This window comes from Armigeres subalbatus, chromosome 3, assembly GCF_024139115.2.
Source record: "Armigeres subalbatus isolate Guangzhou_Male chromosome 3, GZ_Asu_2, whole genome shotgun sequence".
NCBI classification, from domain to species: Eukaryota; Metazoa; Arthropoda; class Insecta; order Diptera; family Culicidae; genus Armigeres; species Armigeres subalbatus.
In genome coordinates this window covers 254,206,243-254,229,274 of record NC_085141.1, presented here as the reverse complement: position 1 = coordinate 254,229,274, position 23,032 = coordinate 254,206,243, and the positions used below count along the sequence as shown (strand labels likewise).

Below are 23,032 nucleotides of genomic sequence, written 5' to 3'. Positions count from 1 at the left end.
TGATTCGAAACAAAATTCCGTGGAATTTGAGCATTACGAAATCAGATTTCTTGATTTCGTTTTGTTTCGTTGAAATCCCCTTAGATCGAGAGCAGCTCGCCTGAAAATGTCGTTTAGCCGAGTCATTTGGTCCAAATGGTCGTTTGGCTGAAGAGGTCATGTGGCAAAAAATAGTCATTTGGTTAGAAGGACCATACGGCCGATAAGGTTATTCACTGAACGAGTACCTATCCTATGATGGTCGTACACTCCATGTTGCCCGGAGTAAAACCAAATGTAATGTCTTGTTCCAGGTCGCTCGTTCTTGGGTCGCTAGTCTCTCTGCATGCCGGCGAGTGCGTGGTCTATACCGGAGTCGACCTCTTCTGCTAGGTTCTCTGCTAAACATGACTTTTGCTGCTTTTTCTTCCAGCTTTCGCACTACATGGTCAGCCCACTGTAATCTGCCATATTTTATCAGCCTGCCTATGTCTGCGTTTTTGTACACTTGGTACAACTCGTGATTCATGTGTCTGCGCTGTTGACCATCATCTTTGATGCCATGATGCTTCATAGCCGTAAAGGGCTTCTGGACGAATCAACAATGGTTACAGAGCTACCGAATTCAGGCTACAGGGGTACGCAAACTGTAGAGAGTCCTACTTGCAGCCTCAATGCGTCTTTTCACCTCGCGGCTAACGTCATTATCACATGCAACGAGTGTTCCAAGATATATTAATTAGTCCAAAACCTCAAATCGCAACCTATTCTTATTTCCATCTCGGGACCAACACCGCAAAAACTGCCACGCTCTCAGCCAGCCATCAGGTACTTAGTTTGACAAAGTTTCAATCAGTCTCCCATTTAAGAGGCACGAAAGCCTCTTCCACTGCTCTGCAATCTATACCAATGATGTCGATATCATCCGCATAACCAAGGACCAGGGAATCAATATTCGAGCAACGCCTAACAATATACTCTTTGTCACAGAGTTTATTACTGATTAATGCACTTTGCAACAAGCCTTTGTCAGAACCCGAACACAATATGACAAGAATCATTTCCATTGCATGCTCTGATATTTCCGAAAATACGATGCTATTTACGTAATCAGAGTTAGATTCTCGAATATTTACATAATAGCAGAAACTACGGTAGCATAAAACCGAAATTTGCAGTAGGTAAAGATAATGCAAAATTACGGTATGAAAAGTTAGCAACAAAATTGTCTTCTTTTTTGTTTCTGTTAAAAAAATCGGATCTTTGTCATTATTTTCTCCGACAAAAACAAAGCTTTGTCGTTGATTCTCTTTTGTCGCTTGTTTCGCAAGCGCATCCAAGAAAAAATTATTCCCAGCCATTTATTTAATGTGTTTATCAACAGGCATCTTACAGCCCAAATATAGTAGTAAAATTCTTCTTTATTTACACATTTTTTGTTTTACAATTATTTTTGACATGTACAGTGATCGGCCGGCTTGGCCCTCCAACTTCAATTTTAATTTCATACGGGAGCTTGGCAGAAGGAAGGTCGTGCGATATGTGCCATCACAAATATTGCCCTCCGCTCGCTTTCAAATCGACTTCTATAAAAACATTCTTCATGCCTGCCGTATCCTAACGGAACTATCAATTCTATACTTTCGCCTCTAATGCTATCATGAACATGTACGTCCAAGTTTGGAAGATGATATTAGCATTTCCATATCATTTTCAATTTTAATTATTATTATTATTATTATTATTTATATGTTTCTACTTAATTTTTAAAATATAATGTATCATGACGGCCTTCAGGAGGCGCTAGTGTGTTTTTTAAAATTTGATAACCTAACTACTATGTACACTAATATTTACAATACAAATTTGATAACCTAGATTGGAACTAGCGCCCTAATTGCACCCTGATCCGAATGCAAGCAACGGACCCTAAACTTTTCTTTACACTCACCAAAGCGTTCATGTAAGGTTTTTATTCCGGCCAGACGGTGGACCTCGGATGTTCTTGTCCTGGGAGGGGTGTTGAGGATCATCCTCAGGAATTTGTTTTGGACCCGTTGAAATTGAAGTGGTGGGTTTTAGCGCAGCTCTCCCAGACCGGCATGCCATATTCGATCACAGGAAGGATGATTTGCTTGTAGACAGCAAGCTTATTTTTCAGGGACAATGACGACCGGCGGTTGATCAAAGGGTACAGTAGTTTCAACAAGACGTTACACTTTGTCACCGTTTTGTCAACCTGTTGCCTGAAAATAAGCTTGCTGTCGAGGGTCAAGCCAAGGTAGTCGGCCTCATTGGCCCATTCCACAGTCGTGCCATTGAGGATGATTTTACAGTCCCCAGGCGGAACAAGTTTAGGAGATTTGGAGTGGGGGAAAATGATGACCTGGGTCTTCGCCGCGTTGATACAGATCTTCCAGCTGGTGAGGTACTCTGTCAGGGCATCCAGGCCTCGTTGGAGTTTTGCCACTAGCGCTCTGATCACTCTACCGTTGTAGACGATGGATGTGTCATCTGCGAACAGAGACAGAATGCCGCCTTCTGGAGGTTCTGGCATGTCGGAGGTGAACAGATTGAAAAGCAGGGCCCTGAGGATACTGCCTTGGGGGACGCCTGCGACGATGTTGTGCGCATTGGAACTCACTCCGCTGATTGAGACCCGGAATGTCCTTGCCGACAGGTAATTGTTGATGATTTTCACCAGGTAGCTGGGAAGATTGTAGCGTTGTAGTTTGTACACCAGGCCATCATGCCATACATTGTCAAATGCCTTCTCGACATCGAGTAAGGCCATGGCGGATGTTTTCGAGACAAACTTGTTCCGTCTGAGGACGTTGGTAACTCGAGTCAGTTGGTGTACAGTTGACCGACCGCGTCGGAAACCAAACTGTTCCTCGAGCAAGATGTTGAGATTTTCGGCAGACTCAAGTAACCGATGATGAATAGCTTTTTCGAATAGCTTGGATAGCCCTGAGAGAAGGCTGATAGGTCGATAACTTTTGGGGAGGAAGGATCCTTCCCAGGCTTCCGGATGGGGATGACTTTCGCTGACTTCCAGGACGATGGGAAGTAGCTGAGCCGGAGACACTGATTAAAGATCAGCGAGAGGTGCTCAAAGAACGGAGCACTCATGTGTTTGAGCTCGAGATTCAGGATGCTGTCGAAGCCTGGGGCCTTCATGTTCTTCGACGATTTGATATAGGCCGTCAATTCGTCAGCTGAGATCTCCAACTCCTCCGAGAAGTCGTTGGGAATCAAATGGATGTTGTTAGCATGCTCGTTGACGGCTGCTTCGTGTGGACTGACGATGTTCTGCCCAAGATTGTGTGAGCTGACGAAGTGACGACCTATTTCAGCGACCTTCTCTGCAGGAGTTATCAAGCGATCCTTAGAGCCATTATTGTCTAGTGGGATCAAAGGTGGAATGGGCCGAGGCTTGGATTTTAGAATTTTGGTCATTTTCCAGAACGGCTTAGCATAATCTGGGAGAGTGCGGATCTTATTCGAGAAGTCGTTATTTTTTAGGTCCACCATTCTGGCCTTGATAATTTTTGTGATTCGATTGCAGCGTGCCTTAAGCTCAGGCAGTCCAGTACGCTGAAACTGCCTGCGAGTGACATTCCGCAATCGAATCAAATCTTTGGTGAGTGTATCGATGTTTAAGGAGTTGCTTACCTGCCGAGCCGTCGGTACGTGTTGCTCTCGGGCCGCCGTGATCGCCTCCTCGATAGCGCACAGCTGGCGGTCGATACTTTCCGGCGTCTGCGGACGCACCTCGTAGTCGACGGTGTTATCGACGCACTGCTGGAAACGCTGCCAGTTCACTCGGTGGTAGTTCCGCCGAAACTGCTGGTGCCGATTGACCGAGGAGCCCAGTTCCGCCACCACCGGATAGTGATCCGAACTGAGCTCCTGGTATACAACCGGCTGCGAGACGTGGTCACTCAGGCTTGTTACGTAGAGGTCGAGCGTTGCGTGGGCACCGGACCGACTCAGCCGAGTGGGGGAATCCGGGCTCAGGATCGTGTAGTGGCCTTCCTCCATGACGTTGCTCCAGATGGTGCCGTTTCGATTGCCGCGACTGTTGCCCCAGGCTTGATGTTTGGCATTCAAGTCGCCGGCAATGATATACTGGCCTTGCCTCCGCGTCAGCTTGACGATGTCCCTCCGAAGGGCAGCCGATGATCCATCGCCGGCTTTGGCTTGCGTTGGACAGTACGCCGCGATGAGCGCGATTGTGCCGACCGAAGTGGTGATTTCGACACCGATGGCCTCGATGACACTGAGCTGGAAGCTTGGAAGCAGACGACAGTTGATGTTGTAGCGAAGAGCGATGGCCACACCACCTCCCCTGGTCGGCCGGTCGAGTCGCACGATGCGGAAGTCCGGGATGTTGATGTTCACCTCCGGTTTTAGGTGCGTTTCGGTGATGAACGCCACGTCTATTTCCTTCTCCTCAAGGAAATCCTTCAGCTCGATTGTTTTGCTCTTTAGCGAGCAAGCGTTCCAGTTGACCAGGCCCACCCTAGCAGCCATTTTCAATGATGAACATGCCAAGTGTGAAGACCTGGTCGAATCGGGTTTGCAGCCGCGCAGTCGAGTGGCGAGCTGCGCGAAGATCGTCATCAGTTGCTCCGGAGTGTACAGCGGGCAGATTCTTCCGGTGGGACGGCTTCGTTCTCCGACTGCCGACGGAACCCAGGAGGAGGAAGCGGGGCCATTCGCTGGTGGATGGTGCCGACGATGCTGGAGCTTGGACCGATGCAGCTGCCGCTGCCAGTCGCTTGTGCGGCTGTAGCGGTGGGAGTATTGGAATCACACGACGGGGAGCCGGGATGGCTGGAAAGTTCACCTCATTGATTACAGGAACACGGTTCTTCTTCGGAATGGTCCTGGTGGAAGCCTTCTTCCGGATTTCCAGGAACTCGGCTCGCTTTGGGCAGCTCTTTGTGGTGGCCCGATGTTTGTCGCCACAGTTGGCGCACTTGGGATCCGCCACCTCCATTTTGTCGCACTCATCAGTCGGATGGGGTTCGCCACACTTGTTGCAGCGCGGCTTCATGCGGCAGTTCCTGGTGCCGTGCCCGAAATTGAAGCAGTTGGTGCATTGCGTGACATCGCGTTGCACTGGCCGATATCGCTCCCAGTCAACGACGGTGTAATTTATAACGCCAACCAGCTTCAGGTCCTTCCAGGTAGTGGAGCCGTGCTCCAGATGGATCAGGTAAAGCTGGTCGCGATATTTCCTCGCCTTGTCGTGACGAGCGATCTTGTGGACGGCTACTGGCTTCAGTCCGCAACTTTCAAGCTCTGCTTGGAGCTCTTCCTCCTTCATGTCGTGAAGTCCTCGCAGCAAAGCCTTGAGCGGCTTCGTGCCGGGGTGGTCATGAGTGTAGTACTCATACTTGTGGACCTCGAGGAACTCCACGACGGATTGATGATGGTCCCTGTTGGCCGGCATCACTTTCACGCCCTCGCTGCAGAGCCGAAAAGTACATTTCAGCCCCTTAGCGATCAGCTGGCGAATTTTTGGGCGTAAATCCGGCGGATCGCCCTTCACAAACACGGGCGGGCACTTCTCCTTCCGCTCCGGTTGCACCTGCGGCAGCTGCGATTGCTGCTTCTTCCTCTTTTTCGGCGGATTGCCGGCGTCATCAAGCGGCAACGGCGAGAACACGTTGCTCTGCAAAAGCTGCTTGGAGGGGTTACCCGCGCCTCCAAGAGCAGTGCGCTTAGGCACTTTTCCAGCGACCGAATCGGCCACCGAGTCTCCCATGACGGGTACGGGAGAAAATAACGCCAACGCGACAAGCAAAAACGTGAACAGCAAACGAACGAAAAAAAAAAAAAAAAAAAAACACTTCGAAAAAAATGCGCGAGCAAAAAACACGTCCGTACGTGTTGCTGTCTCGAACTGGAATGATTACAGCCCAAATGATTTTATATAATGCTATTCAAACTAATACTAAAGCGTACAGGCTCTTAATGGTTCAACAAGTTACAAAATAAACGAAAAGTAGAACTATGTACGAAGAGCAAACAAATTGGAAAACCTTCGTCTAAGATTAGAACGACTAACACTAAAGTCGAACACTGAAGCCACTCTGTTGAAGATCCTTTGCAATCCAGTAATCGCACCGTGCATGCTGTAGTTGGTGCGTTGGAAAGGTAAACGGAGCATGAGGTTATTTCTCAAAGACCGAGGGGCAACGTTAATGTTCACATGCCGAAGAATCGTTGGACAGTCTAAGCGACTTTGAAGAGCGTCGGCGATGAATAAAGCCCTCGCCGTATTCCTACGCACGTACAGGGGCTCCAGATGTATTAGTTGGCAACGATCGTGGTAATAACTCGGCAGATGAACAGGGTTTCTCCATGGTAATTTGCGTAGTGCGTAGCGCAAAAACCTGCGTTGTACCGACTCGATTCTCTCAACGCCATTGTTGTAGTTTGGGCTCCAGACTTCAGAACAGTATTCTAAGATGGAGCGCGATAAAGAGCAGTATAACGCTTTCAGGCAGTAGATGTCGCTGAAGTTTTTGGCGATTCTGAAGATGCATCCGAGAGATCGAGAAGCTTTAGCTACAACATACGATACATGCTGTTTAAATGTGAGTTGGGAATCCAAGATAACTCCCAGATCCTTAATATTGTCCACGCGTACGATATCTGCGTTCAACAAACGGTAGCTGAAGTGAATCGGATTTTTTTTCCGCGAAAAGGAAATTACTGAACATTTCTTCGGGTGTACCATCATACGGTTGAGTCTGCACCAATCAGCGAACAATTCAAGCTGCTGTTGGAGAAAGCAACAATCTTCTGTTGAGCGAATTAGACAAAACATCTTGAGGTCGTCAGCGAATGACAATCGTGGTGCCTTCAAAGCTAGATGCACGTCATTGAAGTATAGTAGAACAGGAATGTGCCCAAGTGGCTACCTTGAGGTATCCCTGATGTTGAAATAAAGCTGGGAGCCTGGTTATCTCCAATGATAACCGCGGTCTTGCGGTCTGTGAGGTATGAACGGAACCAATGTAGGAAGCTACCGTTAATGCCGAACTTGTTCATTTTTGCAATCGCAATGTCGTGATTCACTTTATCGAAAGCAGCGGCCAGGTCCGTGTAAATCACATCGGTTTGCGCACGTTGTACCATACTATTTGTTATAAAGGAAGTCAGGCAGAGCAAATTAGTAGCTGTCGATCGCCCAGACGTGAAGCCATGTTGGTCGTTACTGAGAAACGGTTTGCAATGGGCCTCAAGTGGCTCCAAAATAACCAGCTCGAATAATTTGGAAACAGCGTTTAACGAAGTGATCCCGCGGTAGTTATTGATATCGCGTTTGTTGCCCTTCTTGTGAACCGGAAACATGTTTGCAGTTTTCCAGCAAGCAGGAAAAATACCACTATTGATTGATGCTTGGAAGAGAAGAAGTATCGGGGTCACCAGAACGTCCAAATGTCTTTTCAGTAGAACCGAGGGAAAACCGTCGGGTCCCGGAGAGAAGCTACATTTAAGCCGAGAAGAAGCACTGATAACCATCGTTGCATCAATGTCGAAGGCGCCAAGAGTTTGGTTGACGGTCGGAGCAGTAATCGCAGCGTTCTCAATTTCCACGGCTGTTAGTACCTCGTTTGAGAACACGCTCGAAAACTTCTCGGAAAAGAGCGAACAAATGTCCTGGGTCGTAGATGCCGTGTTGTCATTGAGCGTCATGGAGGAAGGTAATCCAGATTCCTTGCGTTGCTCGTTGACGTATTGCCAGAAGCGTTTAGGATGCGATTTGAGGTTGCGTTGAATATTAAGCTGATATCGAGAGTAACACTCCTTACTGGCTCGCTTGTACTCATAATTGAGCCTAACATAATGGTTGCGCAGTGAGACTGAACGATGCTTGGAAAACTGCCGTAAAGCAGCTTTTTTAGTAGTTTTCAACCGTCGCAGCGAGCTGGAGTACCATGGAGGACTAACTATCTTACGACAAACTTTCTTTGGAACGTGTTGATCAATGACGTACGCCAAGACATTGCAAAAAGTTTGCGCTCCGATATTCACATCTTCTAGGTCCAGGCTTTGCGGAAATCGAAAGATACGGATTCATAAGAGGTATTGAAATCATGCGTCAATCCGAGGTTGACCACGACGAGCAGCGGCGGATGGTGTGCCACTGATTTTACTAGCGGTGCAGGTGCAATCAGTGAAGATGTAGCTGTGCTATGATCACTGATGAAGCAGAGATCAAGGTGACGATTATTCTCGTTGGCGATGGAACTAACTTGAACTAATGCTGCTGAACTATAACTATCGAGAAGCTTTACCGCTCCGGTGTGTAGAGAAGAATGATCTGTCTCTGGATAGAGATAGCCGTTGGGTGAAGTTATCCACGTTATGCTCGGTAGATTAAAATCCCCCAAAATTATGATTTCATCAAGCGCAGTTGCTATTTCTAGAATATTAAAAAGCGAACTGCAGTGAGCTTCAACATATTCTGTATCCCGGACTCGGTCAGGTGGGATATATAGCGCACACAAAAACAGTTTACGGTCACTAAGTTCGATCGTTATCCAAACCTGCTCGAGGCAGTCCCACGATGATTTTTCGACAGCTTTTGCTTTAAGACTAGAATTCACGGCAATCAGTACACCGCCACCTATTGTTTTACGACTGTTGTTGGAATTTCGATCGCATCGAAAAACCTCGTAAGCAGGACCAAATATCTGGCTGGAAAGCGTGTCATCATTCAGCCAAGTCTCAACGAGAACTATGATATCGAAGCACTGATCAGATGCTGCAAGGCGGTAATCCTCGACCATGGAATTAAAGCCGCCCACATTTTGGTAGAAAAGCAGCAGTCGTTCATGTGGCTTCTGGATCGGATGTGTGGAACTGCAAGCGGCGGACGAATCAATGCGGGAATAATGCGAAACATTGGGGTACTTGCCTGCGCGAGGATTTTGGAAGACCTCCTCACCGACACCATACGCAGGACCAGGACGGCTGCAGGTCGTTGACGGAAAGGGCTCGACTGCGACGGGTGGCTTAGAGGCTTCCATAGAGCTTGCGGCAAGTGTGCGTCCCGGTGACTCGATGCATACAGTACGGTTAGATTCGTCCGGTTGACTGGAAGTCGTAGATATTTCAAAACACGAAGTGTTCGAGAAAGAATTGTACTTGCCCGAATTTGGATTTTGGAAGTCCTCTTCTCAGGAAGTCCTCGTCCTCAGCCAAGGACCATGTAAGGCTTGTTGATGATGGTTCCGTTTCTTTGCACACCAGAACGGGTTATTTGACCAAAAATGTCGACCCGTTCAGTAAAATGTCCTTTCGTGCGAAATGACTATTTCGACCGGCCGAAGAAATAGTTCAGCTGAACAACATTTTCGGCCGTATGTTAATTTCGGCAACATGTCCTTTTCGGTAAAACGCCCATTTCGGCCAAATGTAATTGTAATGTTAAGTGTAATTCATTAATTGAATAATTTGTTCGTTCCATAGTAGGCTAAGATTAAGTGTGCGTTGCAAGATGGTGTGCGGTATTAGGAGATAATTATGCTCTAGGTTAATTGACGTGCTCATAGTGTGATGTTTAGTGCTTGTGCTCATATTGTTTGTCGAGCCAGATTGGCATGTATTTTCCTACCTGCAGCAGTCACATCGTACCCCAGCGCGACATTTCTCCCCGATGGACGAAGCATATCTGGCAATCTTTAACCACCCAGAAGCAGACCGATCCGTCGCAATATCGGTCCGAGGGCGCCACGTGGACGAGATCCACCAGCTGGTCCGTCAAACCACGGGCAAGCAACCGCCATCGCGATTCGACTTAATTAAGAAGCGATCACCGAGCGTCAACAAGCCGGAGCGTCGATCCCACCGGCAGGTAATCGACTGGTTATGTAAAAACCACAACAAACCGGTGAGTCACCAAAACTGTTTTGATCGGAGTGTGGCTTCCGAGGAGGGCGCCGCGGAGGAAACTTTTTTTTTGTGCCAGTCGTAGACTAAAGAGCCTGAATGTGATGCTAAAGCCGAATATTTTTCGCGAGTGGCAATCCACCAACGACCGCTTGGGTCCGTCATCACGGACCCGTGAAAATGCGTGCGTGAGCCCGTTGCGCCACAACTGAAAATTACATATATCTAGGGTGTATTATATATCCTATCTAGGGTGTATTAGGGGCCCCACACACGCTCCGACGTGTTGTACAACTTTGACTCCGCCCCCAGGAGATCTGGTTCGGTCGGAACCAAGTCGGACCGTCTGTGGGCAAGTTGGTACGACTGTCGGAAGGACGGTTTCAAAGTTGTAACGTTGGTCGGATAAAATCAAAACAGTTGGATTTTGTCCGACTTGTGGTGGGCGGAGTCAAATGTTGTACAACTAAGTTGCATTGTGTGTGGTGATGTTGTACAACACTGTTGCTTTCAATTCTTCTGGTGGGATACCCAGGAGCAGAAAGTGATTTTTGTGATAATACAGAAATAAGATAATATGCGATAATAATAATAATAATAATAATAATCATCGCTGCCGCAGGTGATTTTCTTGCGCCGCCGCCACCATTGATTTTCTTAGGGATCGTTAAAAATTACGTAAATCGTTTTTCGTCATTTTCAACCTACCGCCCTCCCTTCTGTCACAATCTGTCACAAATCACCGACCCCTCTCCCCCCTGGTACGTACAACTGTAAAATATATAATGGTTCGTCTTCTTTGTCTATTACTTTTACAAGAAATTTGGTGGGAGTTAACTCCCTTAACAGCAAATGTTTTAGCTAATCAAATTGTTTCTAAAATGTCATAAGGTATTTTTTATATTGTACGTAAACAAGATGAGACTCCCCTCTCCCCTGTCACAAACTGTCACAAATTCTAGCCCCCCCTCAAACCTTGGACATAATTTTTGAACGATCCCTTAGGCCGCTGCCGTATGAAAATTGACCACGCCGCTTGGCCAACAGGGCCCCTTGTTATACAGTGTATGCTCGGTCAAACGTATTTTGTTCTAAAACTGCCTGACAATTTAATTATTTAAAAAATGTCCCACATTTTTCTTCGGGAATTGCTCCTATAACGCTAAAAGATATTCGTTAAGGAATTTCAGAGTCAGAGATTTTATGAAAAAATCCATATGAACTTCATTTGAAAAAACTTCCACTATCTGGAACTATCTGGAGATTTTTTTTTGGCGATTTTCGGCGGGAAATTCTGTGATTGAGTAGGTAATGTTTGTTGAGTTGGACAAGTAATTTAAAAAGAGTTTTAGGGGATTTTCTGGAGAAACTCCAGAGAGAACTTTTATAGAACTTCTCAGAGGCATTGATTGCGGAATTACTGATAGGATTTACTAGGGAGCATATTTCAAAATATTCGGGGAAATTTTTGGAAGAATTCAGACTTGAAATTTTGAAGCAATTTTTAATGGAATTCAGTGACAGATTCTCAAAAAAAAATTGTAAGAATTTACTATGGAAAATCCACAAATTGAAAGTAGAAAAACTTTCGAAAGAATGTCAGGAGGAATACATTGAGGAAATTTAAAAGGAACTCAAGGAGGACCTTCCGGAAGAAGTATTTTGCGCTGGGTAATGGCGGCAAAGTGAGTGCCTTCTTGACATTCATGGATGGAAAGTATTTACATATTTTTATCAATATAGGCTTTGATTAAATGAAAAAGGGAGGCACTCATCTTGTCAGATCATGTCTGCCTTGAACCATTTATTTTGTTTATCAAAAGCCAAAAATGTCCTTCCTTGATTTTTTTTATTTCTTTCATTAACTACAATTCTATCCTATTTTAAATATTTATGTATCTTTAATTTTCAGCAACAAAAATTTGATAACCATAAGCACTGTTGATTGCTTCCTTATTGTATCTACCTTCCCATTTGCAGAGAAATGCAGGAAACCTGAACCTGAACCTGAAACCTATAGAAAACGTTGAAAAGCAAATACTTGGAATATTGGTGGAGTTGCAGAATTTTTCTAAAGAAATTTGTAAGAATTTACTATGGAAAATCCACAAATTGAAAGTAGAAAAACTTTCGAAAGAATGTCAGGAGGAATACATTGAGGAAATTCAAAAGGAACTCAAGGAGGACCTTCCGGAAGAATTCCAAGAGGAACTTCCGTAGAAATTCTTTGAGGAACTTCCGGAGGAAATCCTTGGATAAATTCCGGTGGAATTCCTGGAGGAATTTTCTGGGGAATTTCTGGAGTAGTTTCCGGAGGAATTCCGGGAGGAACTTCGGAAAAAATTACAAGAGAATTCCTGGATGAACTTCCGGAGTAACTTGTAAGGGAATTTCCAGAGGAATTCCTTGAAGAACTTCCGGAGGAATTCCCGAAAGGCGAATTTCATGAGTAATTCCGTAGGAATTCCTGGTAGAACTCCGGGAGGAACATCCGGAGGAGCTCCGTCGACGACAGGCCACGGCGAAACACGACTAGAACAAGACACAAACATTCACTTTCTCTGGAAGTCACATCTATCACGAAATGCTTAAAATTTATATGGATGTTTGGACATAAATCAATCAGAAATTTCCCTAAAATAACAAGGTTCATAAAAATGTCCCTACGGATTTTCTATTGTATAAAACCAACATTCGTAAATTAAATATCTTATATTAGGCAAAAATTATTGTGAAACAAAACTCAGTTAGTTAGACCTTGTATGCTAGAAACAGAAATGTTACCTTCGTTAAATATTAATCTATGGACATTGTTGAGCTTAAAGAATTTGGAGTCTGAAAAAGTTCCAACAAGTTCCACCCTGAAACATCAACAGAATCGTTGTTTTCTGTGTACTCTACTGCGGCAGAACCTCATCTTCCCAAACCTTGGTAATCACCTAGTGCAGCCCTCTAGCCAGTGCCTCACCCGTGTTTGATCAGCTCTCCTGGTAGTTGGCCAACTCCAGAGGCTTTGTTGTTTGCTACTGGTTAATTACCATACCGCCACGTTGTCTGTCATTCGCCTTATGCTCTTCCTTGTGCCGCCACCTTTGAATCCCTTACGCTCGTTTGTAAGAAGGGTCCCGTTTATGTTCTTACAACTTCTCATAGAACTTTCGTGTGTTATTAGCGCGGTACAGTTCCTCCGTCTCTTCACGGTCACGATCTTCCTGCTGGCGCTTTTCCTCCGGAAAATCGAGTTTTGTCTGTTCCGCGCCCGTTTGTATCGTACCTCGTTCGCCCTTGTGCGTTGCACAACCAAACTGCTAACATTCTACGTCATACCAGTCGTTTCTCTGATCCGGAGCCACCGTGCCTGATGCAGCGTTGCGGTGCTTCAATGGCGATCGAATATCTCTCCAGCCATCTTCAAGAGATGCTGCGCCTGCTGCTCTCTCCGTTGGGAGTGCACTTCCAGCTGCTGCGCGTAGTCTTGGGCGTCTACCGTCTTGTAGCCGCCCAATGTTTAGCCGCGGCGGACAACTCCGACGTGTTGATCGCCGTCGAGAGTTTTGAGCGCAGGCATACTGCAACGAGGTAGAGGTCGATTCAATATTCGCACTGTGGTAAATGCGTACGTTCGTGATGTCGAAGAAGAATTTACCGTCGATTAGAACGTGGTCGATTTGGTTTTCCGTTACTTGATTAGGTGATTTCCATGTGGCCTTGTGGATATTCTTATGCATCGTTGGCCGTTGTCGTTCGATACGGTATGCAGACTATCCGGTCCGATGACCTCCCTTCCTACCTGAGCGTTCGTTCGCCGATGACGATTTTGACGTCCCGCAGTGGGCATCCATCGTATGTCTGCTCCAGCTGCGCATGAACGCTTCTCTCTCGTCGTCGGTCTCCCTTCGTGTGCCAGTGCACGTTGATGTGCTATAGTTGAATAAACGGCTTTTAATCCTCAGCTTGCACATCCTTGCGTTGGCTGCCACCCAATCACACGATGGCGCATCTTACCAGCACTATGGAGCCGGTTCCCAGCTCGTTGGTGGTGCTACACTTTGGTGAAGGTAGCCGCTTGATGCCCACTTTTCCACACTTTCTGTCCTGTCCTGCAGATTTCCTGCAACTACGATGTCGAAGTTGCGGGATGTAATTCATCGTAGATTATCCTGTCGTAACCTGCGAAGCCTAGGACTTGCAGTTCCATGTTCCAAGCTACCAATCGTGATCCTTATTCGTCGCCTAGGTCGTTGCCGATTGTATCATTCGTATTATCTTCTATGTCGTCTAATGGTTGTTTTTAAAGGCGGCTTATTGGGCCTGCGCAAACCTCCTTTCGGAGGGCCTTCGTGTCAGGGCTGTTTGCGTTCCACCTAACACCAGGACTTGGGCTTGTGTGCTGAGCGGCCGGTCGCTTTTGGACCTACTTGCGGATACATGTAGCTTTTATAGAGGTTTAACAGGGCCCACTGTAAACCCCAATCAGATGGCCTGGAGGGATCGTCAAGCCTTTGGACATACTCCTGCTGCCCCTAAAAGTGTCTCATGCGTGACTCGACTTGAAGAAAATGTTCGCAGAATATAAATAGTGTTGAGGTCGAAATACGTATCTGTCAAGGTACAATCAAGTGGTGGAATATATGGGAAGGTACAAACTCGTCTCATAACAAGTGATTTTAAAATCATTGAAATTTTCATCGCTGTTAAAAAGTTTTGTCTACGTCCGTCAGTTGAAACTGCTTCGATTCAATTAGAAATCAAGATATTCTCCGTTTAACATTAAATAAAATCAGCATTCGGTTTTGCCTTTTATTTTTATTAAAAATGTTTTATTGGTTAGGCTCAGACAAAATTACCAGTTTGATTTAAAAAAAATATACAGTACATTTTTTTAAATAATATAATGCCTATAACGAAAAAAGGAACCCACTTTAGACAAACTTTATTGATTTAATATGCTTATTCAAAGTGTTTCTTTTCGCCCGTTTTACGTTAAGTGAAATTCATTTACTGGGATCTATAGTGGGCATATGGGATTACTTCGAATCCACCGAGCCACGCATTCAGTGGAAACTTATGAAAACAAGCCAAATGAGTTGTGTCATCTGTAGCTGCAATTTTTCGACGCATATGGCACATTCGATGTAACGGAGGATGTTGCCTCTGTGTCCCTCGAGTATAACATTCTCTATGCATAACAGATCTGCTCTGATGGTTCCTAAAACAAAGCCATGGGTAAGCATACTTACCTGATACGAGACATATCGGGCATCGCACTACAAATCCTCCTTCGCTATGGTACCGATTCGCGCAATAAGATTGACGCTTGAAAATCCTTATCGCCACAGTAGGACAGCAGAGAATCGAATCTCGTTTCTGTTGATCCTCTACACTTTCGGAAACATCGCTTTGGAAACAGTGCCTGCATGGGATGATATGGTGCATGCTCTATTGAACTTCCGGCCATCGTGACAATTTCCGCATAAGTCGTAATCAACACACTAAACAAACAAAGCGCATGCCAATAAGGTTGCTACATTACAGACATCAAATAATTCCTGTAGAAAATGATAATCATTATCTTTTCCAACAAATCATTAGTAAAGTATCTATTTTACCTGGATGATCAATGCTCATGGTCGGAACTACTAACTTTGAAACAAATTTAGCTTGACTTCATCAATTTGAAAATACATTTTATATTGAACCCTATGAATCAACTCGTTTAATTTGGAATGGGTAACAATGGCAATCAAAATTATTCTTATCTAATCTTTATAGGGTAGATGTACTTTATTTCGCCACCTTGATAAAACAAATAGGTTTTTTTAATGATTTAGTGCAATATTTTGCCTCTGTATATTTAACAATCATACAGGCTCAGTGAGCATCCATACTATAAACTAAAAATGTTCTTATTATAAATCATTGATTTCGATGAAAATGCACTGAAAAAGTAGTCTCGATGCCAAGATATTTTTGTCCGATTGAATAACACAGAAAAGTAAACATATGCCGAATCTGATTAAATCTCAAACTAAGGACAATATACGTACACTATTAATACAATTCGATTATTAATGTTTTAATATAAAATAGTTCATGTTTTTATCTTAAATTAGTTAATATAGCACATCAAATTTCGTGATTTTAATTATAGCCACTGGCAAAATTCCTTTGATTGTTACGAGAACTAAACATGTATAATTTTCGCCACCGCTGCAAAAATGCGTCATGCATTCTATGCGTTGCCTAAGCTCCGGCGTTAATGGATTCAATATCTGTTAGAAACGTTCGTTTCAACAGAGCAACAACGGTAGCCAATATTAGATCGATCACGGGGCTGCAAAAACTAGACACGCAACTTAAAAGGCATGTTTCTATGAAATAAGATAATTTATCTCAAGAACTACTAAATAATTTGTTTTATCTCATAATTCCGAAATTTACAGAATATTTAGAATGGTTTGCATTTGCACAACTTTGCTGATGCGTTTTGGGTGGCGAAATACAGTGCTGACCTAGAAGTATATTTCTACGAATAAGATAATCTATTAGATATAGAATGAGAATCCTATTTAGCCTAGTGGTGAGACGCGCGCCACAAAGCAAGACCATGCTGAGGTGGCTGGGTTCGATTCCCGGTGCCGCGCTAAGCAAATTTCATCGTTTAGCCTCATGATATCCGAAAATTGTACCTTGGCTTCGAAACCTCGAAGTTAATAAATAGTGCTGAAAGAACACTAAGCTGCGAGGCATCAATGTCCCAGTGGGGGATGTAATGCCAATAAAAGGAAAACAAGAAGAAGATGCAGAATTGGGAAAATATCCAAGTAACAATTCCCAAGCTTGTTGGATTTATTTAATTTTATAGCGGATTTATGATAGCAATCACCATGGCTAGTTGCTCAGTTTTATTGGAACTCTTTACTATCAATAAACCTCTCATAAATTTTCTGAAAAGCTTCAAACGTCAAATGCCTTTGATTTTTGAGCTGCTCTACGTTGTAATGAAGAGCGCAATAAGTCATATTTTCAAGGCTGATAAAAGCCACAATTTTTGGTCAATGTGTGGTCAAAAGAAAAACCGCAATAAGATATTTGCATTGTAAAGAGTTTATAAAGGTGTAAAATAAGAGCAACATTTTTCTATCGGAATTCATGATGCCATATTGGAAAGAAGAAGCATTTTCAATTCAGTGAAATTTATCTAGAAATCCATAATTAGATAATATTTTCGTCGTGTAATACTTCTCTTGATAAATTATTAAAATTAGAAATATATCAGGTGAAAAATCTACAGAATAAGTATATGCGGTATTTCGAAAATTTCGTTTCATTGGTTCGAAATGAAATTCCGCGAATTTCGGGAATTTGAGCATGACGAAATCTGATTTCTTGATTTCGTTTCGTTTCGTAAATTTAAAATTTCGCTAGAAAAACTAGCTTCTAACGAAATTTTACGGAATTCCGCGAATTTCAACAAATTTAAACTTAAACCATATTTTATATTATCAAAATTTTGGCTGCCTGATCAAAATCAAAGTTTAAGTTTTACAATATTCCTAACGCTTACTACATAACCCCATTCTTAGTCGACAAATTCGCATGTAGTTTTCTTCTATAAAACGTCTTCAGTGTCTCCAGGATTCAAATTAAAATTTTGTGATATTTTTTACTATTTGCACTATATATGATCATGAGTTGGAAACTCCAAGCAAGTATACAATAAGGATAACTTTTTGTATCCCAAGAATATTATTTAAGTGATAGCTGCATATTTGCTGTTTCTCGGCCAATCATGATTAGCAACTACGATGTGTACAGTCAATCAAGCTAATAAGCTATTTTTTGACTATTTGCACAATGTATAGGAACATTGCAGATTTGTGGACATTTCTAGATCTGCGCATGGAATTTCAAAAAAATCCAGAACGGGTTGAAAATCATTAAAATTGCTGAAAGTTCTTTACTTAAGATTGCTTTCAGCTCATACTGTCACTGTTCATACTGAGACACACAGGCAGCCAGAACAGTTTGTCAGCAGTATTGTACTATGGGTCTGTGAAATTAAATCTGAAATACATATCTTCGTGCATTTTAGAAAGGTGCACAGGATTCTTCTAGTGACAAATGTACTATCAGTTCATTCTCACTCACTCACGCGACAACTGATCACTCCACCATGCATTTTATCCGGATAAATTACAGTGCGATAAACTCCGGCACAAGCGATGGTAAAATTGTTCCTCCTTCCCAGCTTCGCGAAATCATAGGCTTACTTTGCCTCTCCAAGTTGTTTGAATCTGATGATGCGCCACGATAAGCAGAAGGTTCAATACAGCAGTTTTTCCATCGCTTTCAATCAATTCATGTGGAGGTGTGGTTTAGTGGTTTTCTAAACATTTTAAAATTGTTTTGGGTTCGAATCCGTGGCGGTCCTAAATTTTTGAAATATGCTTGTAAAATTTATCTGATGAGGCGACGAGAAGGAAAATTTGTGGATTAAAATTAAATTTCCGGCGATCCCGCTCACATTATCACCCTCCATTCTATCGGATAAAAATGTTGTGTGAGAATACTTCCTCGGGGACCATGAAAATCATACTCCGCTTAATGGATTAATCGCAGATTTTATTCATATAGTGAGAATTCCGAAGCCTGTATGCTATATATGCAGACGAAGAATAAGAAGGAATACATTTTGGCTGATATGCCCTTTCAAATGTTAGTCTAGTAATATCAATTCTCTATCTGCGTATACGCCTGGCAGATGTGGATAATTGAGTATCCACTAAATAAAAAATAAATCTAATCATTTCATTTTGACTTTGCCAATACTATAAAACCACTGACAAAACAATATGAAGTATGCTTCAGTAAAATTACATAATATCATACTTAAGTGAACTGGTTTAAAACGAAATTTGAATCCGTATGAGAAATCCCACAATTTCTTTTTATATACTTACTGATATAAAACTGATGTGCTTTTGAGGAATGGTACATTATTCCTGTTACGAATTATTTATCAGTGGATTATGGATTTTGGCTTGACGGTGCTTTACAGCAGCTTGCCTTAGGAATAGGAATTCTCTCTTGCTTTAGGATCAGGAATGAGTATAATTTGCATTTATTTATTCCTTATACATCTTAGTATAAACTATTATATCTAAACCTGTAAATATTTTAAAGTTATTATTTTTGTTTTCGTTTTTTGTTTTCGGAAATAATTCTCCCTATTATAACATATCGAGCATTTTTCCGTATAATTCTTTATTTCTATTTCTTATATGCTTGCTAGAAAGATGATCGCATTATAATAAAATAGTTTCTAGCAAAATTAGAAAAATACTATTTAGTAAAAGAAAAGATCCTTTTCACAAGAGTGTAAATTTTAATTATTGTAAAGAAGCTCATTCCATTACCGAGAGCAAACTTCTCGTTGACTTGAACGTGTTTGTACAGCTACCATGCGTTTTTTATTGATTATATTTATTTGAAAATAAAGTCTCTAAATAAAAATAACACCTCTTCTGCACGGTTATTATAATAAAATCCAAATGAGGTAGTATTTTATGCCCTAAAACATTTATCGTAATTACATTTACAATAAGATTTTTTGCAAATATTAACAAGAATTCATCCAAACTGAAGGAAATTTTCAAAAAAAAAATACAAAAGCCTCAAGAAAAAAATTTACAACTAGGGTCTGTTATTTAAGTATGATTTTATAAATTTCCTCTCATCTCTAAATACATAATCATAATCAAATGCTTTAACGTAAATTCTCACTGTTATTATTAACATAATTTTTTTAAATCTTTATTAAAGTGTTTTTAAACTACAGATTAAGTTCAATACCGAACCATAAAATTGTCGAATTTTAAATTTCATGCTCATATGTCGCTCAAATTTTTACAGAAAACTTAATTTTGAAATGTGACAAGGTGTTCGGAAAAGTATCCGCTCAAGAGATTCATGACAATCCAAGATTTGAAGGATGTTTCCTACAGACTCTAGCGAATGGTAGCACCACAAGAGCACGTGCACTGCATTTTGAAGAATTGGAACGAGTTTGGAGTGCAATCGTTTCAAGAATAATATATTACGATGCAGTTGGAGTGTAAATACATTGCATGTATCCATTTGATATCTGAGTGTATTTATGCGGGGCTTGTACCGAAAATTACCCCAAGTTGTTGTTTGTAGCTTCTCGTTATAGGGTTTTGGATCGACAGTAGAGCTATCACCTTCTATCTCCAGGACTAAAATGTTTTCATAAAAGCACTGCCGGACGGTGGAGATAGAATGGAAACACACACTTACTGATATAAAACTGATATAAAATTGATCAGATTCGGAGACACGCTCCACGATGAATTCTTTGAAAGCGCACAAATGTTGGGTGCCTAATCGCCAATGGTATATGCGGAGAATGTGACGATTTATCAGAGATTGCCTCTTCAGTTATATAACTCTTTGGTCGCAAAACAGTTATTCAACTTCGAAAAAGTGGTACATAATGTAAAACCAATTCAATAAAATTCCGCGGAAAGAAAATCAAATTTCGTTTCGTTTCGAAAAATTTCGAATTAAATGAACCTTGATTTCGTATCGTTTCGAATCTTGAAAGAAATCTATTTTTCGTTTCGTTTCGATCCGAATCACATAGACATTTTAAATTTCGTTTCGTTTCGTTTCGTTGAGAAAGTGTGTTATCGCATACCCTTACTACAGAATAAGTGGATATTTGCGATGTTGATATTATAATTGACTTCAATTTATTCACTGAACTACATTATTTTGCCGGCGCGTGGTATAGAGTCTTATTGTTTACCTATAGCTCTCACCATGAAATTGAAAGCGCCACTTATTTTAAGAATAGTATATTTACAATGTTATGAAGACTCATGTGATTATGTACAATATGTGGAAGATAATGATTTGAAAATGTATTGAGTGCACTTTTCCCTTCGTAGGACTCGAACCCAGCCCTACAGTACACTAGACTGGTGCTTTAACCAACTAAGCTAGGGATCTCCGTCGGCCTCGTTTTGTGTCTGCTCCGTTGGAGCAGTCACCCCACTACCCGCAAATACTTGAGCCTCAGTCTGGGTAGACTTTGGTACCACAGTCTTCGCTGGCACGCCTTCGCCGATTCGACATTGCCCGAGTACGCGAATCCTTGGGTCTCAGTCTGGGTGAACCTCGACTCCACAGTTCACGGGTTTACTAGGCCGTCCCGACCGCGCCATTTTTTTTCACTTATGCTCATCCGACTTGTTTGCAACAAGTTGCGTTTGGCTAGAAAATTTACTATTCGTATAAACAAATGTGAAAAATAAGACCAATCCATATTGGTTTTTTTGAATTTCTCAAACCTTTGAACAAAAAAAAGCGCCATCACCCTATGTGGATTAATTTGGGTTTTTTCGAAGAATTGCTGCATTTATTTTGTTTATGATAGGACTTATTTCTTCCATTTTCTGCGACTACTCGTGTTTGTGCAGTACCGAACAATATTTCAAATACGCTTTTCAATCCACTTTTGCAGCAGTATCCCGTTCGTCGGGTGGCAAGTACGTGCCACGTGCAATCCTGCTCGATCTGGAACCGGGCACCATGGAAGCCGTTCGCTCCGGAGCCTACGGTAACTGTTCCGCCGGATAACTTCGTGTTTGGGCAGTCTGGTGCCGGCAACAACTGGGCCAAGGGACACTACACCGAAGGTGCCGAACTGGTGGACGCCGTGCTGGATGTGGTGTGGGAGTGCGAACTGCGATTGCCTACAGGTGAGACAAGAATAAACATTAACTGATAATCAAATTTGGTGACTAATTGTTCTCATTTTGTAGAGGTTCCAATTGACCCACTCGCTGGGAGGCGTACCGGATCTGGCATGGGAACGCTGCTGATCTCGATCCGAAGAATATCCGACCGAATCGAACACACTCCGAGTCCCATCGCCAAAGGTTTCCGACACGGTGGTCGAACCGTACAACGCCACTCTGTCACATTCAACTGGTGGAAAACAGATGAAACCTACTGCATTGACAACAAGCGCTGTACGACATTTGCTTCCGTACTCTGAAGGTGCCAAATCCCAGCTACGGCGATCTGAATCACCTCGTCTCGCTGACCATGTCCGGGTTACCACCTGCCTTCGTTTCCGGGTCAACTGAACCCAGATCTGCGAAAGTTGGCCGTCATAGTGCCGTTCCCACGTTTGCATTTCTTCATGCCTGGCTTTGCGCCACTGCTTCGCGTGGATCTCAGCAATATCGGCCCTTGATCCCAGAACTGACCCAACAGATGTTCGATGCCAAGAACATGATGGCTGCCTGCGATCCACGACATGGACGTTATTTGACGGTAGCTGCTGTCTTCCGTGGTCCATGTCGATGAAGGAAGTCGACGAGCAGATGCTGGCCGTTCAGAACAAAACAGCAGTTACTTCGTTGAATGGATTCGAACAACGTCAAAACTGCCGTCTGTGATATTCCACAAAGGGTCTGAAAATGTCGTCGACCTTCATTGGAACACCACTGCCATCCAGGAACTGTTCAAGCGCATCTCCGAACAGTTCTCCGCCATTTCCGCCGTAAGGCTTTCTTGCATTGTACACGGGCAGGTATGGACGAAATGGAATTCACCGAAGCTGAGAGCAATATGAACGATCTGGTATCAGTATCACAGTACCAGGAAGCGACGGCTGATGATGAGTTCGAACAGGAAGAATGCGCTGATGAAATGGAAGGCGATGCGTCTAAACCAACCGCCAGGAGGCATCCAACGGTTGTCAAGAAGCATTTTACTATTTATTACAGTTAGATAAATCGATTTTATGTGTACACAAACCGAAGAAATAGTCCACGAAAATTCTAACAACTCATCTAATCTCGGATCTCAGCATACTTACTTGACAATATAGTTGGACCCGATACTGTGTTCGAAATTACCACAACCGCATTTTTTGTGGCAAATTTATAAACATAAAAACACATAGAAAAGTCAACAATCAAACTAATGTTGTATAAGTAAGAGAGTGAGAGTGTGAGATAGTGTTGAAATTATGAAAGGGCCTATAACTTTCTCACCACGGCCGACAAACGCAGCGAAACTCGACCATGAAAGTCTAGATTCA

The 23,032-nt window shown here is 42.9% G+C and overlaps 1 pseudogene; it reads left to right on the top strand.

Annotated features, from left to right (window-relative positions):
* Positions 1 to 22,719, top strand: part of LOC134222410 (tubulin beta-3 chain-like) — an 87,123-nt pseudogene extending 64,404 nt beyond the window's left edge.
* Positions 22,720 to 23,032: the final 313 nt, after the last annotated feature.